We start from the raw sequence: 17121 nt of genomic DNA, 5'->3' as shown, positions 1-17121 counted from the left end.
CCATTTAGATTGGCCAGATAAAAGTACTATTCAGAAATGGGCGAATGCACTTCATGAAATATCTGGTCTTTTAGGTAGGACAAAAAAATACCTAGGTAAGTGATTTTTAATGTTTTCTATATTAAATTAATAAAGGTGAAACGTAATGGTTTGTGTGTTCTTTTTAATACTTGCAGTAGGCATTGTACTATTGTAATCACTTTATCTGGTGATTAAACTTTCTAATATCTACCAATCAAAATTAATTATTTTTAAATAATATAATATAACAAATATTTTATATAGTAACATGCATGTTTCTTACATTTATAAATTAATCAAATTAATTATGAACTATCTTAGTCTAAAAAACTAGGGGTCTTATACATGAATTTTATGAAAGCCTCCAAATTTTTAGCCAACTTTTAAGATCACTTGCCTACATTTATGCATAGTGCTAAGTGAAAGAAAATACAATTTCAAGAATAGTTTCATATTTAAAAGTGTAATATATTCAAAGTTAAAATTAAGTGAAATTCATCAATGTGTACATTACCATGTTTTATTTTCTCTTTATAGTAAGCTAATGGAAGCTTTGCACTTCATTAAAAAAAGGAATTAAATTTATTTGAAATTAAATATTTAAAAAGACCTATCTTTGCCATAGATTATATTAGAATAAAAATTCAAGAGAATTTAACTCTTAGAAATAAAATATAGAAGGTTAGAATTGATGGAGATGATATAAAAAAAATTTACTTTAATTTTAATTGATTAAGTAGAATTTAACTCTTAGGTTAAAAGTTATAAATTATAAGAAAAAAATATTAAGTTCAAAGCAAAAAACTATAAATAAAATATAAAGAATTGATATCTTTTTTTAACACTTGCTTTTTCTTTTCAAAATAATTCAACAAATTTGATGAAATGAAAATTAATATTATATAATTAATTATTATGCTAAAAAATCAAATAAATTATTAAATTATTACTTTATTTCTTATAAGGCAAGTACTATCCACTACGTGGCACTTGTTTTTGTTTTATATTGCTATTAGAATTCAATTCTATAGTTTTTAAAATAAACGTTATTGACTATTTTCCTTCTTTTTACGTAGAATTTTAAATTAGAATTAACTTTTATAAACATTGAAAACTCAAATAATTAAATTTTAGTTTATATATATATATATATATAATTCATTAACTTTTAAAATCCTAAATATGCCTTTTATAAATTATACTTACATATGGATATAAAAATGTTCTTGAATAAAAAGTAGAATAGTAGTATTTAATAATAAAAATAAGTTAGAGAAACATAGTAATCATAGGTTAGTGAAAATGTGAGATAAGAATTAAGATGTATAGATTGATTACCCCTAATTTAAGATGTCACATTAGGGAAAGTGTATTAGAGATCTTCGAGCATAACCTTTCAAAGGCCCAAAACGAGACTGACACTATTCAATAGAGGTAGAAGGGATGTCAATGCTAAAGCTAAGTCCTTTTCCAAGATGCATAATCAAGGGAGGAAAAATTCCAACTCCAAGGAAGTAAAGTGCCAAAAATTCACAAGGAGAAAAAAGGCCAACTCCAAGGAGGTAGAATGCAAGAGTTAGCTGAAAATGGAAAGGAAATGGGTATAATTAGGTTCAAATTCCCCAATCTACATTATCCCCCAAATTGGAAACATATTTGTGAGTTCCATCAAATCCAGGAAAGGAAAAAGTAACTATCATTTACTAAAATTTGGTGATTTGTACATGGAACCTTAAATCCATAGATCATGTTGAATGCTAAAAACTTCCCTCATCTAGTAGAAGAAATTATTTGATAGATTTAAATGAATAGATATGGAAATGCATCTGTGTTGCACAAGAAAGGCCAAAAATGTTGCCTAGCATGAAGAAAATTAATTTGGTAATGTGCCATGGTCGAAAAAAATCAAATCATGCTACTGTAAAAAAACATGGGAAGTCATAACTTGTAGTGTTCACCCACCTGCATACACCTGTAGAGTTGACATGCATGGAAAATATTTTATTTACCCAAAAAATGCTACCCATTGATGAAGATCTTTCCATCTAAAATGGACAAACGAGAGGACTACAAAATCTCCCAATGAAAGATTAAAACACAATTACTAATGAAGAAATTTTAAAATTCAATGATTGACACATTTCTCAATAGACAGTGGAAGAAATAGCAAACACCTTCACTATTTTGTAGGATGCCCAAAATGACGTGTGTGAAATAATGCAAAGGGATAACACAAAACTTGAGAAAAGAATAGAATGAGCTACTCGGCCAAAGGACTAGACTAAGGTAGCAACTGAGCTACTTGTCAAAATATTAGACTGATCTAGCATGAAATGTTAACTCCAAACTTGCATGTTAACCCACATGTGAAAAATCCTTCTCATTGAAGATTTCTTAGATTGGTTATTTGTGTTGTGATGAATGGGGTAAAAATAGCCAACAAGTAGATCATGGCACAAAGACCTTATAATAAGATTGGTCTTGGATACTATGAAGGAGAATCATCAATGATATATGAAGTTACCAAGGAACATGATCTTGTGATCCAAAAACATAAGAAACAATAAGAAGATCTAAAAAAGGTAGAACCTAATCAACTCGAACATGTACCTAAACAATCTGAACAACCAAAAGCACTAAGGAGGAAATTTACTAGAAAATGTTATGCATGAAATGAATTTGGACATATGAAGAAGGACTATATAGGTAAGTATACTTACCCTATCTCTGGTTATTTCTATAATCGTTATGGTTATGGACATAGAGCTAGTGAATGTAGGAAAACTATAATTAATATGTATCAAGTTACTAACCTTACAACTAGTAGACCTATTGGAGGAAATAATGTCATAAGAAACATAGTTGTGTTATAAGTGCAATAACCTTGGACATATTGTTATAGATTGTAGATTATAGATCAATCAGTCATGACCTAGATATGGAAATAATGTAACAACATGTTGGATTTACAATTATTTGGGTCATACAATAAGATTTTATAGAATGAAATACTTGAGAATGCCAAACAACACAAGGAATGTAATGTGCCCCATCTTTTAGGCCCTCAATGGATCAGTTCTTGGCTTTTCATTCTCCAAAGGCTAAGTGGAGAAATGAGTAGAAATAAATTTAGTTCAATTCATTCAATAAATAAATAAATCTAAAGGTGACTTTATATTTAATTAATTTAATTTTCTAGAATCACAACTAATTATTGCACTAGAAAGGGGGAAGCTTTTAGTGAGTGCATTTTCTAGAAGTAGAACTAATTATTGTATTGCAAAGAGGGGAAGCTTCTAGAGAATGCAATTAAATAATATTTTATTTCCTTATAGAAGGGTGAAGGAAAAGAATAAATAGAGGTGAGAGATTCATTGTTAGGCATCCATTATTTGTTTATTTTATTTCTTTGAGCTTCGAGAAATGGTTTCAACATTTGCTACTAGAGAATGGAATTCTTTTGTGTGCCCCGATTTGAGTTGGTGAAATACCCAGTGAATTTGGTATTGGGAGGACATCATATAGGTGTTCTATTCAAGCATATTAGTGAAAGATCTTCTAAAGGATTAAAACTATCGAAGAAGAAAAATTAGTCTTTTCATTGTGCCAAATTTGTAGCATAGGGAAAGATTGTGGCGTATGAATGGAGGAATAAGTCAAATATTGTTACAGTGTTGCCACTGCTATAGGGACTTGCTATAGTAAAATCTAGATTTCTTGAGCAATTTCTAGGTTCCTATCCATTTCATTCTGCATCGTGTGGAGGATAGATTTGAATATATTAGGGCATGTTTAAGAATTTAAAAATCATTTATAATCTGATTTATATCATAGTTTTACATCAGAATTTGTTGCCCTAATGTCTTAGGGTTGTAGATGCATATTTTTAGATGTTTTGGAGTTCTTTGTGAGCATATTTATTAAATTTTGGCATTTAGAAAGCCATTAGAATTTAGATTTGCAATATATCCCTTGTGTGCAAAATGTTTGATGAAATTCTTAGGTCAAGAAATCAGAAAAATAAAAATAAAAATTTCAAGGGATATTATAGTGATATCAAAGCTTTCTTGCAAAGTGTTTGACAAAATGTCAAATGACTAAATAATTTAAGAATTTGGTATTTGTCAAAGTTATAACCAATTGGAGTTATTACATTGGTATCAAAGCTTGTTTACAAAGTGTTTGATGAAATGCCAAACATCTAAATTGTAAAAGAACTTGGTGTTTGTCTCGAAGTTATAACTAGTTTAGGTTATTATAGTGGTATAAGAGAAATTTCCTACCATCTTTTGGGGTGGGAAAGTTATTTTATTTTTTAGATGTTCTATTACATGTGGAGTGAGCAATAGTCTAGCATTTTCTAGCGATGGAAAGACAAATGGGGACTCACATTTATAAAAGTCCATTGAGTAATGATGAAGTTAGCACAAAAATGAATGCTTTGTAGGAAAGTATGGAGAAACTTAAGATTCATCAACAAAGGTTGGAAAAGAGATTGTTGGATCTAGAGATAATTGAGAGGGCACTGAGGTATATGATTTCTACCTTTAAAAGGCTGAGATTGAGGTTGCAAGGAAGGAAGCTTGAGTTTTACCTAACATGTGTCCATGATGCAAATGTAGATGTATTTAATACGACCCCAACTAGTCCTATCCATAGTGTTGATGATGGACTTATTTCACAGGGACATGTCGATGTGTTAGTGCCCTTGGTAGATAGCAACACTAAGCTTCAGCAGGTTGAGGCTCCCAAAGTAGTCACTATGGTTAGTTCAGAGGCATTTGATGATGTAGTTGTCACTAACTATTCAAACTCTCTTGAGGAGGGAGTTATTATTGGAGACTTATATTTTAGCTATTGTAGAGTTTCTCTAGTATAGAAACTAGTTGATTCCTCAGGTGGGACCAAGGTACCTATAGAGTCACCCAGTTTTGATGTTGATGATGTTCGTATTTGAGTGGAATCAATAGATGTGGGTTTATGCTCTAGTAATATTGATTCATAGCCTAACATTGAGTCATGTGTGTAGAGTTAGGTGACAATAGTTGAGGCTTTTGTAGGTGATGGGGATACAGATAGTATGGACACCTTTGATGATTTTTTTATGATTCTATCAGTTGCACTAGGTATGACACCCCTTGTCAGATATTGGGTCATGACTCTAATAAGGTTTTGGATGAGTCCCATGATTGATGTTTATAGGATCTTACTATTAGGGTGTAAGCTAAGACATGCAAGGAAATTGATACTACGAGGGTTTCCATTTTTGCATATGAGGAGTTGTTGAGCTACATAGTAGTTGTATGTCAGATGCAGAGTTGTGTAAGGATGATAACACATGTATGAGTCATCTTGTGGTGAATAGTTCTAATTCAATTTCCTATCATAGTATAGTTAGTGAGACACAAAGCTTGCATAGGAGTTAGGGGTTACAAAGGCATCATGTGACTTATTAGTTGAAGGTGAGTGATAGTGTCATTTCTTTATCTCTTGATCATTATGATGCTATTCGTCAAATGCTAGCTACATCTGGTTGAGGGAAAGAAATCTTAGGGAGGGTGGACTATAATGTCACCCATATTTTAGGCCCTTAATGGAGTTCTTAACTTTTCATTCTTCGAAGGCTCAGTAGAGAAATAAGGAGAAATAAATCAAATTAAAGTCAATAAATAAATAAATCTAAAGGTGACTTTATATTTAATTAATTGAATTTTCTAAAAGCACAACTAATTATTGTATTGGAAAGTAGAAGCTTCTAGAGAGTGCATTTTCTAGAAGCACAACTAATTATTGTATTGGAAAAGGGGAAGCTTCTAGAGAATGTAATTAAATAATATTTTATTTCCTTTTAGAAGGGTGAAGGAAAAGACTTCATTGTTAGGCATCCATTATTTGTTTATTTGATTTATTTGAGCTCTGACTGCGAGGGATTCAATATTTTCCATTGGAGAATAGAGTTCTTTTGTGTTCCTCCATTTGCACTGGTGAAATACCCAGTGAATTTGGTATTGTGAGGACATCATATAGGTGTTCTATTTGATCTTATTGATGAAAGATATTATGAAGGATTACAACTATTTGAGAAGACAAATCAGTCTTTTCATTGTGCCGAATTTGTGGCATAGGGCTAGATTGTTGAGTATGATCGGAGGAATAAGTCAAATATTATTGTAGTGTTGCTATTGCTATAGTGACTCGCTACAGTAAAATCCATATTTATTGAACAATTTCCAGGTTCCTATCCATTTCATTTTTCATTACATGGAGGACAGATTTGAATATCTTAGGGCATGTCTAAGATTTTAGAAATTATTTGTAATCTGATTTATATTAGAGTTTTACATCAGAATTTGTCACCTTAATGTCTTATTGTTATAGACGCATATTGTCTCATTTGTAACTAGTGTTATATGTTTCAAAAAATACAAAAAAAAAACATCTTCATTGTTAGATGTTTTGGAGTTGTTTGCAAACATATTTATTAAATTTTTACATTTAGAAAGAAATCAGAATTTAGATCTAAAATATATCCCTTATGTGTAAAGTGTTTGACAAAATTATTAGGTTAAGAAATTAGAAAAATAAAAATCAGAATTGCAAGGGATATTACAGTAGTATTAGAGCTTTCTTGCAAAGTGTTTGACAAAATGTCAAAATACTGAATTATTAAAGAATTTGGTATTTGTCGAAGTTATAACTAGTTGGGGTTATTATAGTTGTAACAGAGCTTGCTTGCAAAGTGTTTGACGAAATGCCAAACATCTAAATTGTAAAAGAACTTGGTGTTTGTTGATGTTATAACTAGTTGGAGTAATCACAAGGAACAACATTCAAACACCAGACTTTAGAAGGAATATGAACAATGCCAGAAGGAATGAGAATAATACTATCAATCAAAAGCAGAATGTGAAAGAGCATGTAGAAAATTTAAATGAAGCATTTGTTAAAGTAAGTTCCCAAATTTGGGTAGAGAAGAAGTCAAGTAAAACACTTGAGAATATGTTGAAGTCAATAATAGTTTCAAACCAACCTTTATCAATCCAAGCAATCATTTAATTAGAGAATTATAAGGGCAATGACATCATAAAATTATTTGAACCCTTAGAGAAAGAATTAAGGTTTGCGAGATGGCTCAATCAATTTGAGGTAGATATAGGTGTAAGGATGATACAACTAAGTGTGTATAAGATTTTGAGTTGATATGTGAGTGTGCAAAGAGAAAAAAGTTCTTTAGTAAATAAGAATATCGTTTTGAAGCATGCGTACTTGCATAATTAATTGTAAAGGATATAAATGTTGAAATTGGATTTTTGTGTATTGTTTGATCATGAAAGAACTTAAGGAGCATAAAGGACAAAATATGAGAGAAAATTGAAGTGTGTCAAAGAAAATTGAAAGAAAGTTTAAAGAGCCTCAATTCCATGACTTTTAAAGGAATTCATTGATTGCGTTATTATAATTTGAAGGTTTTAATTTAAAAATATGGAAACCCCCACTATATCATACATTTCTCTTAAAGATGATCTGTTAGGTGCATTTTCCCAAGTTATACCCAGAAGAGTGTTACACATAGAGGATATCTAGGCATACATACACTACAAGTTTGAGACAATTGGAGAAAATGATATTCATGATGACATGAACCTAGTATATAATGATAACCTAACATTCAAACAAGGGTTTGAGCATTTGGAAAACCTAAACATTACTAGGCATATGTTCTTTGAGGAGTTTGACCAACATGACTAGACAAAGATAATTCTAAGCTAAATTAATGAGGACATATTCTGGGTGGGAGGCATTTCAATAATGATTAACAATAACACATTTCACAAGTTGACTAGATTAGGCAATGAAGGTAGTAATCTAGTAAATAAAAAGAATGTTAAGAAATTAGTAGAAACCAATACTAGATCAACATATGATGGAAGAAACATGAAAGTAGACAAGATCAAACAAGTTAATGCAAGGTTGATTTGTAAAATAATTGGCTACAAGATAAACTACAACATAAGAATGAACTCTATACCTATTGGATTCATCCATACAACATTCATGATGACCGTGGGAAAAGAATGAGTTAACATGTGTAAAATTCTTAGGCAGTAGTTAGTTAACAATATAGACAAAATGAAGAAAACCAAAAAAAAACATTCAGATTTGAGTCTTTGTTGACACATTTTTTTCTTTGGTGTGATAAGGAAATTTCATGGAATACTTGCTTATGAATGGAACTCTAATAAATGCACTATGGAATTAATTACACACTACTATAGAAAATAACTTGAAGAAAGAAACACATAAGATATATCTTGAATGATAAAAAAATTCAAAGCAAAGACGAAACAAAGATTTAATATTTCACGTCCCATAGTAGAAAAATACAAAGATGATATGTGTTTCATGGTTGAGACAAATTTGAAAGATATGGAGGTAGTAGAGACAAGAGTCAAATTCATTGGACCTATGGGATATGAAATGACAAAGGAATTGATTGAAGGTTATGTGAAGATAATTTTGGAATCTGAGAAGGATGAAGAGTGTCCTAGATGTGGCACCTATAAAGAAAAAGTGAGGGAAGTGGATAATCAGTTGCATAACAAGGATAGTAATAAGAAAGTTGAAAATAAAATAAGTGAAATGTTAAAGGAAATAGGTATGAACATGTGGTATCAAAGCTTGGTCACAAGTTCAAATACTCATACTCTTAGGTAACATTAAGGGGGAGATTGTTGAAAAAATGTTCAGTGCTCCCTCCAAGATTCATGAAAAGTGCTTAAGCACCTCTTGTGTACTATAAGTAAAGTAGTTGTATCAACCATTGACAAATTGATCTTTTGATGCAACAACAACCCCACTCTAACAAGTATAATGAAATGGGTGCCTACACTGATGGAATTGTAAGTGTAATTCCCTTGATAGATACACTTTTAATTGCTAATGGTTTTGCAATTAAGATTTTAGACTACCCATTTGCTTTCATCTCTCTAGCTATGCTCATAGGCTCTTTGAATTCTTCCTTGCATAGAAGATGCTAGATGAATGCCTTAAAGCTAAGGCACCTTATGAGAATTTTTTTAATTCAAATTTGAATGTAGTTGAAGTAGTGTCTTATGAACTGTGCACTCTTGTCAGTATATAAAAACAATTTCCAAGACACATCGGACAAAGAATTCAAGAACCTGAAGACAAACTTTACTAATTGTATTAAATGCATATCAAACTAGTTTGCATGAATGAAAAAAGGTAGATCCAAAATTTTTACTTGTATATAGTTTTTTTCTCACCTTTGTTATTGATGTCAAAGGAGGAGTGATTGTATGGAAAATTGTATATGTTATATGAATGAGGAGCTATTAGGTAGAGAATAATCAAAGTAGTGGTGGGGGGAGGGGATAATATTGTAATAAGGAAATATAAGTATGCCAAGATGGTATATAAATAGAAAATGATCCACATTTTGAAATTTTGTATGGCCATGTGAAGAACTTCGCAAACTTTGAATTTTTGAGTTTCAAGACTTAGCCAAAATTTTCATATGTTACCATCAATGCCAAAGGGGGTGATTGTTGGAAATTTGGATAAGTGGAGATTATGAAAATGTATTAAGGTTTTTGTTTATGGAAACATATTATTTTTATAAATTCAAGATATTATGAAGATATAGTTTTGCATGAAAGACTTAGAAATTTGTCTAAGTATTGTAGAGTTTATCTATAGACACAAATACTATTTTAGCTTGCAAAGTTACGAGAGTACGAATTGGCACATGTGTAGTTACCTGGAGATGGAACAAGTGTTAGGATATAGTACCTATGTGTGTGAGTTATTATGAGTAGTAAAAACATATATAGCAAGGATTTAGTGATGGTAGGTAGGCATAGGTAGGACAGGGCAGAGATAAGGAAAGGAATATTTTAAGTTAAGGAATTGTTGTTTTTACCAAAAAAAATTACTTAATTCATGAGAGACGACATCCTATATATTAACCCTAAGTAAGAAAAGTAATTTTTTATATTTTGGGACACATGTGAAGACATGAAGCCTGAAAAAACATAATGCATTGTATAAATAACATAACTTTAGATATTGTAATGCTATTGTTTTGTGATGCAAACTTGATGTAATCAATATCATTCACAAGATACATTTGATTAGTGGATCATTTTGTGGGTATCATCCCCACTAGGGTTTTCCCTTGGCCAAGGTTTCCATAGTTAACAAATAATGGTGTTATGAGTGGCATTGTGTTATTGCTATGTTTTCTTTTCAGTTTATACACATGTAAATATTTTAAGATTATAAAAGGTATATGTATTCGGGAAAAAGTTTGTGAAAGGTATCTTTCTAATCAACTAATAGAAGATTGTCTTCCACCATTGGTATTAGGTCTAGACACTATTGTAACCTGAGACAACTTGTTGGCATTAGAAAGTTTGTCCATAATGCATTAACTTTTGATTAACTAGTTCAAATTATCAAGCTCCCTTTGGTTGATAATGTCTTTGTGGATAGAGAAGTATTGGTATGAAACTATGTACTTGTTGTTAGTCATGATTTGACCTTCCTGCATCAACATCATAAATATTTATTTGAAAATTTCAAGAGAAACAGTGACCTGTGACATGATTTAAAAATGTATGAATTTACATCCAAACTTAGTAAGGTGTCTCCTTCTCTTTTGAAAAACCTCTCTATTTTGATCCTTCCAAAAGAGCCATAGAATCTCACATGTTAGAACAAACCAAAAGGTGTTATTTTTTAAATCTAAGGATTCTAGAAAACCAACAAACATTTCACTCCATGAAAGAATAGGTGAACTGTTACAAACAATGGGTGACCCAAAGAAAATGGACCAAACACCATAGGCATAACTACATTAAAAAAATAAATGCTCAAAAGTTTCAAGAATAGAAAAAACACCACACATAATGGGAATATCTAAACCATGAGGTAGTGTATTTTGTATAACAGGTTTCCTTAGCAGCAAGAGCCATCTAAAATATTTTTTTTTTGGTTCACAAAGAGAATACCATAAAAAGTTAAAGATAAAGTGACACCTATAGACCAACCAACCCATCCCCTAGCCATGGTTCACTCTATCAAAAGTAGAAAAATCATCCTTAAGCATATTATAAATCTTCTTAGTAGAAAACTTATTTAATTTAGTACCATCTTTCCATTCAATCCACTATAAGAATTGATTAGTATTGGTAGAATGTCTGGGAAAGAAGTTGCCCACAACTTTAGCAATATTAGAACATGTCTTTTTTCTGAGCATTAGGGATATGATGTTTGTTTAATATTTTATCCAAATACCTAGCCAATTGTCAGCTACTATATCTTTAAGTAGAGAAATACCATACTTGTACCAATTTTTTGTAGAGTAGCTTTAGGTTAATGTGAGATGTTTTCCATTAGTCTCTACTATTTACCAAATTGATCTATGCAAAATATAATAAGTATGAGAACCACCACTAGCTCCCCTAGATGGGATAAGGTTTCTAGCCTACGACCATGCATTCCAGATAGATTGAAAGACTTTGGAGCTAAAAATGGACAACTAAAAATTCCCAAACACCTTATCATATAAAGGGACATCGATCCACATTTTACCTTTTTTTAAGCCCGATCTGTAGATGTCATTTCTAACTAAGACCTTTAATGGTTCTTCTCCTTAAAGATCTTGAATAATCCATTTTGATGCCAACACCATATCCTGAGATTTTAAGTCTTTAATGCCCAATCCTCACTTGTTCTTAGGAAAACTACACCATTCCCATTTGACACAATGCCTCTTTTTGTTTCCTAATCCATCAAACCACAAGAAATCTCTCATAATCATTTCAAAACTGTCACTTTGGTAGTTGGCAAACAATCATGTAGAGGAGAAATAGACACAATGAGCAGATAAGACTTTTTTAACCACTTGCACTCTCCTTGCCAATGAGAGAAGGTGGGTTTGCCAATTCAAATACTTTTATTTAATTTTAAGAAAAATGTATAATATATTCTATATTTTCAATTAATTAATTAATAAAGAAATAGAACATTACGCAATAGAACTACTACAACATGATACACAAGACAAACGTCTGAATTTTATTGATCAGTTTACACAAAATAAAGTCTTTGTTTATAAAAGCCTCTTTCCATCAATGATGGGAGAACTTGGAAATTCAAACAATAGTCTTTTTAGTTTTAAACTCATGCAAACTATCTAATCTAATCCCTAACTCAAAGAAGACATTGAAATACACAACTTTATGAAGTAGATCAATTTACATATAAATCTTTATTCGGTGCACTTCTCTTGTTAAGACATGGTAAACAACTATGACTTCTATAAAAGCGATGAACTTGAAGATCAGACATTCAAACCATGAAGTTGCATGTTTATTTGGCCAACAAGGACTTCTGTGAACAACAAAGAATAAACTAGCAGTTTGAGCGGTGTATAAGAAATTACGCCTTCCAACAATAAATATAGAGAATACATATTTGTGATAGAATTGGCTAGATTTTTTATTTTTAATTTAATTATCTGTAACTAAATTTTTAAGCTTGAAAATCAATCTAATCTGTTCTCCTAATTATAACTATTCTCTGATTGTTTTATAAACATTTTCAGTTTTATGTAAAAATGTCAGTCGTCATTATAATGGGCTTATCATGTAAAAATATAAAGTTTTATGTTTTTCGCGTTTATAAATTCGTTTGCGTCCTATAGTTTTCAATTTTCTTTAGTAGTTTTGTTTGCGAGTGTTGTAGCTCTTTTGACTAACATAAGCTAGCTTTGTTCGTGGAATCTTAAATTTATATAAATTTCTGTCTTATACGATCAAAATTTACTGAATTCCCAAATAAGGAATAACCCTAAATTTGTATGGTAAAAAGTGTAACTTGTGCAAGGTCATGATTTTGCAGGTATGAAGCAAGGTTAGTAAAAAGACTTGTGAAAGACGTGGTGGACACCCTGCAGAAGAATGCCCAACTGGACGTTGCCATGCATCCCACTGGACTGGAAAGGAGTAAACGGGAGCTAGTCAACCTTTTAGATCTGAGTTCGAAGAACACAACATTGAAGGTAGGAATCATCGGCTTAGGCGGTGTTGGAAAAACCACCTTGGCCAAGGCTGTTTACAATGAGATTCAAGGCAGTTTTGACGCGAGTTGCTTTCTCTTCGACATTGGAGGTTCGCAACAGAAAGGCACTACACTTGAAGCCTTGCAGCGAAGAATTTTAAGGGGTTTGGTCAAGTACCACAGAAAAGTTTCAAGTGTTGATGCAGGAAAGGTGCTGATGAGAGATAGATTAAAAGGTGTTCGGGCCCTTGTCATTTTGGACGATGTGAATTATATGCAGCAACTACAGGCTTTGAATGGGGATTGGTTTGGCCCTGGCAGTAGACTCATCATTATCTCCCGCGACCGCCACATTCTCCATCTTGCTGATGTCAAATCAGTCCATAAAATGAATGGGCTTTCAGAGGATGAAGCTCTCCAATTGTTTAGTTGTCATGCTTTCTCTAGGACATTCCCGGAGAAACCCTATGAAGAGCTTTCTAGAAGAATTGCAAATGCCTGTTGGAGGATTCCACTCGCATTAATAGTCATGGGAGCACATCTCTCTGATAAGAAGGAGCCCGGCGACATTGAATGCTGGAAAGAAGCTGTCATGAACATTCTAGGCAATCCAGACATATTCACAGTCCTTCGAATCAGTTACGACGGACTTAGTGAAATTGAGAAGAAAATCTTCCTGGATATAGCTTGTTGCCTTGTTGGTCAGAAGGAAAAAGAAGCTGTTATTTTTTGGAAAGTGTTACACCCACATGAAGTCCACACTACCATTAAGAATCTTTCCCTGAAAATGCTTATAAACACCAGTGACTCAGCTGATTACCTCGACATGCATGCCCTTGTGCAGCATATGGGAGTACGAATTCAAGAAGAGCTTGATAATAATGGCCGAGTGTGGTTGCGTATGAGTAGTCGACGTAGAGATTTGAACGCAGACAGACTAGAGTGTGTGAATATGCTTGTCTACAATGGGGAGAACGGAAGAGAAGCTTTCAGACTGCAAAGCATGCCTGAGCTGCAGTACCTCTCTCTGTATGATGCTGTAATAGTGGACAACATTAGAGATCAGGCTCCGAATTTGATATGGATAATAATCAGCAATTGTGAATTTTTAGGTGATAGTAATATATGGAGAATAGTAAGGCAGAGAATCCAGGTCAAAAGTTGGTCTGAGCTAAGGATCTTTAGTCTAAAGCAGTGTGCGAGTATCAAGACAATCCCAAACACAGTCAACAGCTTAGTGAACCTCCATCGGTTGTATGTATGGGATTGTGCATCTCTCACAACTCTTCCGAACGGATTCGGTAATTGCTTAGTGAGTCTCAAATATTTGTATGTGATGGACTGTCCAGCTCTCACAACTCTTCCGGATAGTCTCGGTAACTTGTCAGGACTTGTGGAGCTCCATTTGTGCGGGTGTGCAAGCTTAAAAGGGCTTCCTGATACTGTGGGCAACTTGAAGCGGCTAATATGTTTGTGTGTGAGCCGGTGTACATGTCTAAAAGGCCTCCCAGAAACGATAAGTAATTTGGGTAAATTGCAAGGTTTGCACTTGGGGCACTGTAGAAGATTAAGTGTTCTTCCCAACACAATGGGCGACATGGCACAACTCCGTGTCTTGGTCTTAGCTGGTTGTTCACGCTTAAAAGGCCTTCCTTACACGTTGAGCAAGATGACTCAGCTGAGGTTATTACACCTTCAGGGCTGCCCAGGTCTTGGAAGCTTTGAAGATGTACTTGTCAAGTTAGCTACTTTGAGGAAGTTAAACAGGTTAAAAATACAATTCCGTAATCGCATTTGTCTTTTTGAAAATTTTGAAATAAGTTCAATTTTGTATACTGCTTGATATTATTTTCTTTAAATGATCATAAATATTATTTACAGATCGGGCACCGGATTAAGTAGCTTAAAGAAGAAGGATATCAATGTCTACCTGGGCTTTCCTCCGGATAAGGAAACATATCCGGCTGATCGGCTGTATGAATCGTTGCCCACGAGGTCACTTAGGATATGCAGGGGCTGGGAAGATGACGTAACCGGAGAGGCAATTTCGAGCAGCGATATTATAGTTCCTTTAGTTGACGAAAACGATGATGTTTCAGGTACATGGGAGAATAGGTTTTCAGCTATGTCCGCCTCGAGCAGCCTAATTATTCCATTCGTTTACAATCATACTGATATGGCAGACTGGAGACCTTTAATTAGAGGATCACATCTAGATTACAAGAGAATTCTGTTGAACAGCGTATCTGGCGACATGTTATACAATATTTTAGTGGGCTTAGAAGTCAAAGTAAATTATAAAAACACAAATGTATTGTGTATAACTAGCACTTGTATCAAATGAGGTCCAATGGTTTAGCTATAGTGATGTATAGTAGATATTCAATGATTTTAAAACTTGAATGCGTTGATGGTGACATCTCTATTGATAGGTTTAAGAACAAATATAGAAAGACGTACTTGTACAGCTCAAGATTGAATCCATATTTGACAATGGTAAAAATTAAGGCAATGCCAGGTTTTACAAAGTTCAGGGGTCACATTTCTGCATGTAAATATTGGTTCAGCTGGACTCTTTCAGTGTGGATTGACTTGTTTCCATTTAACTCTTCTTTATGGTCATTACGCTTGGAGAAGTGGGTGGCAGTTGTAGGGACATTTACCATTGCAAATGCCCCCTCACCACAGTTCATCTCCTTATACTACCTTGTTCACTGCCAAATGAAATGGTTAGAACATAAACACAATCCAATGTGTAAACTCTGAATATTTTTGCATTTTAACAAGTGTTCACGGTTCATTGTTCATATTTGTGGACTATGACAGGTTTTCTGATCTAATAACTAGCAATGTTTCCAGAGAGCTCATATCAATAGAATTTATATAAAAAACATGCATTACAAGTCTTCAACATTAATATTTTAGGACATGGCATCTGTGTAAGCAAATCTCTGCATCGATCCACTCCTTGGAATAGGTGAGATCAATAAAAAGAACTTTATTTGTAGTCTAGGATATTTACAACATGGTTGTTAAAAAATAAATCATCTCACAGTCAATTGATTCTTTCATTGATGGTTCTAAACTCAAATTAAAGGCATGTTATACCCATGTCCAACGTAATGGACAAGTCAGATTATTCAATAATCATCAAAAGTAATATCACAACTATTTCAAGCAGTCATCAATCTTTAGTTGGTGCAGTAATACTGTGCTAGGATTTCTTGCATATGTTGCCTTATTGAAATGCAAAATTTTAAAGCCTTCTTTGAGATAAAGAATACTACTTTATACTCTTTAGTTGGAGCTGTAATACTGTGCTAGGATATCCTGCATATGTCTCCTTATTGAAACACAAAAGCAAAAAAAACTCCATCGAGATAAAGAATACTATTTTACGCTAGTGAGAATGAAGGCATAACTAATTAAAATTTGTACAATCATCAGCTACAAAAGTGAGGGTGAATCTACACTACTTCGAAAGAGCCTTTGAGGCAACCTTGTCTTAAAGGTAAAATTTGTACAATCATCAGCTACAAAAGTGAGGGTGAATCTACACTACTTCGAAAGAGCCTTTGAGGCAACCTTGTCTTAAAGGTAGGAGGAGGGAGATGCATTACACATTAATCTACATGTATTTAAGGGCTTGTTTGTCTGATAATTGTGTTAATTGTGTTAACTGTTTATTATACTTTTGAATAAAAATTATGTTTAATATAAATATTAGCATTTGGGCCTTTGAAAGGTGCTAGAGTTATGTTGATAATGTTATATATATTAAATGACATTATTATATTACTATTGTAAAAATATGCCTTGTAATCTGAATATGAATCATGTATTATTTTTTTATCCTTGTCATTAGTTGTGATCCTTATTTAGAGGAAATAGGGAGGCATTTTAATAGGATTGTAGGTTTCCCTAATTCTGGGTCACTAAGCCATTCAAATATGTATTGAAGGGAAAGAGTGGAATTTCTAAATACAATTCCACTTATGGTCCAAATCAAATTAG

The 17121-nt window shown here is 32.8% G+C and overlaps 1 pseudogene across 1 annotated transcript in view; it reads left to right on the top strand.

Annotated features, from left to right (window-relative positions):
• Positions 1 to 15647, top strand: part of LOC149531307 (disease resistance protein RPV1-like) — a 40018-nt pseudogene extending 24371 nt beyond the window's left edge. Inside the window, exons 2-3 of the transcript XR_016358584.1 lie at positions 12949 to 14874; positions 14989 to 15647. The product of XR_016358584.1 is annotated as a disease resistance protein RPV1-like (transcript). The remainder of the gene's footprint in view (positions 1 to 12948; positions 14875 to 14988) is intronic.
• Positions 15648 to 17121: the final 1474 nt, after the last annotated feature.

Source organism: Cupressus sempervirens, chromosome 11 (assembly GCF_028749045.1).
Source record: "Cupressus sempervirens isolate cs-2001-9-10 chromosome 11, ASM2874904v1, whole genome shotgun sequence".
In the NCBI taxonomy this organism is placed as follows: domain Eukaryota; kingdom Viridiplantae; phylum Streptophyta; class Pinopsida; order Cupressales; family Cupressaceae; genus Cupressus; species Cupressus sempervirens.
Note: the sequence above shows the minus strand (reverse complement) of the source record. Positions and strands in the feature narration are given on the sequence as shown.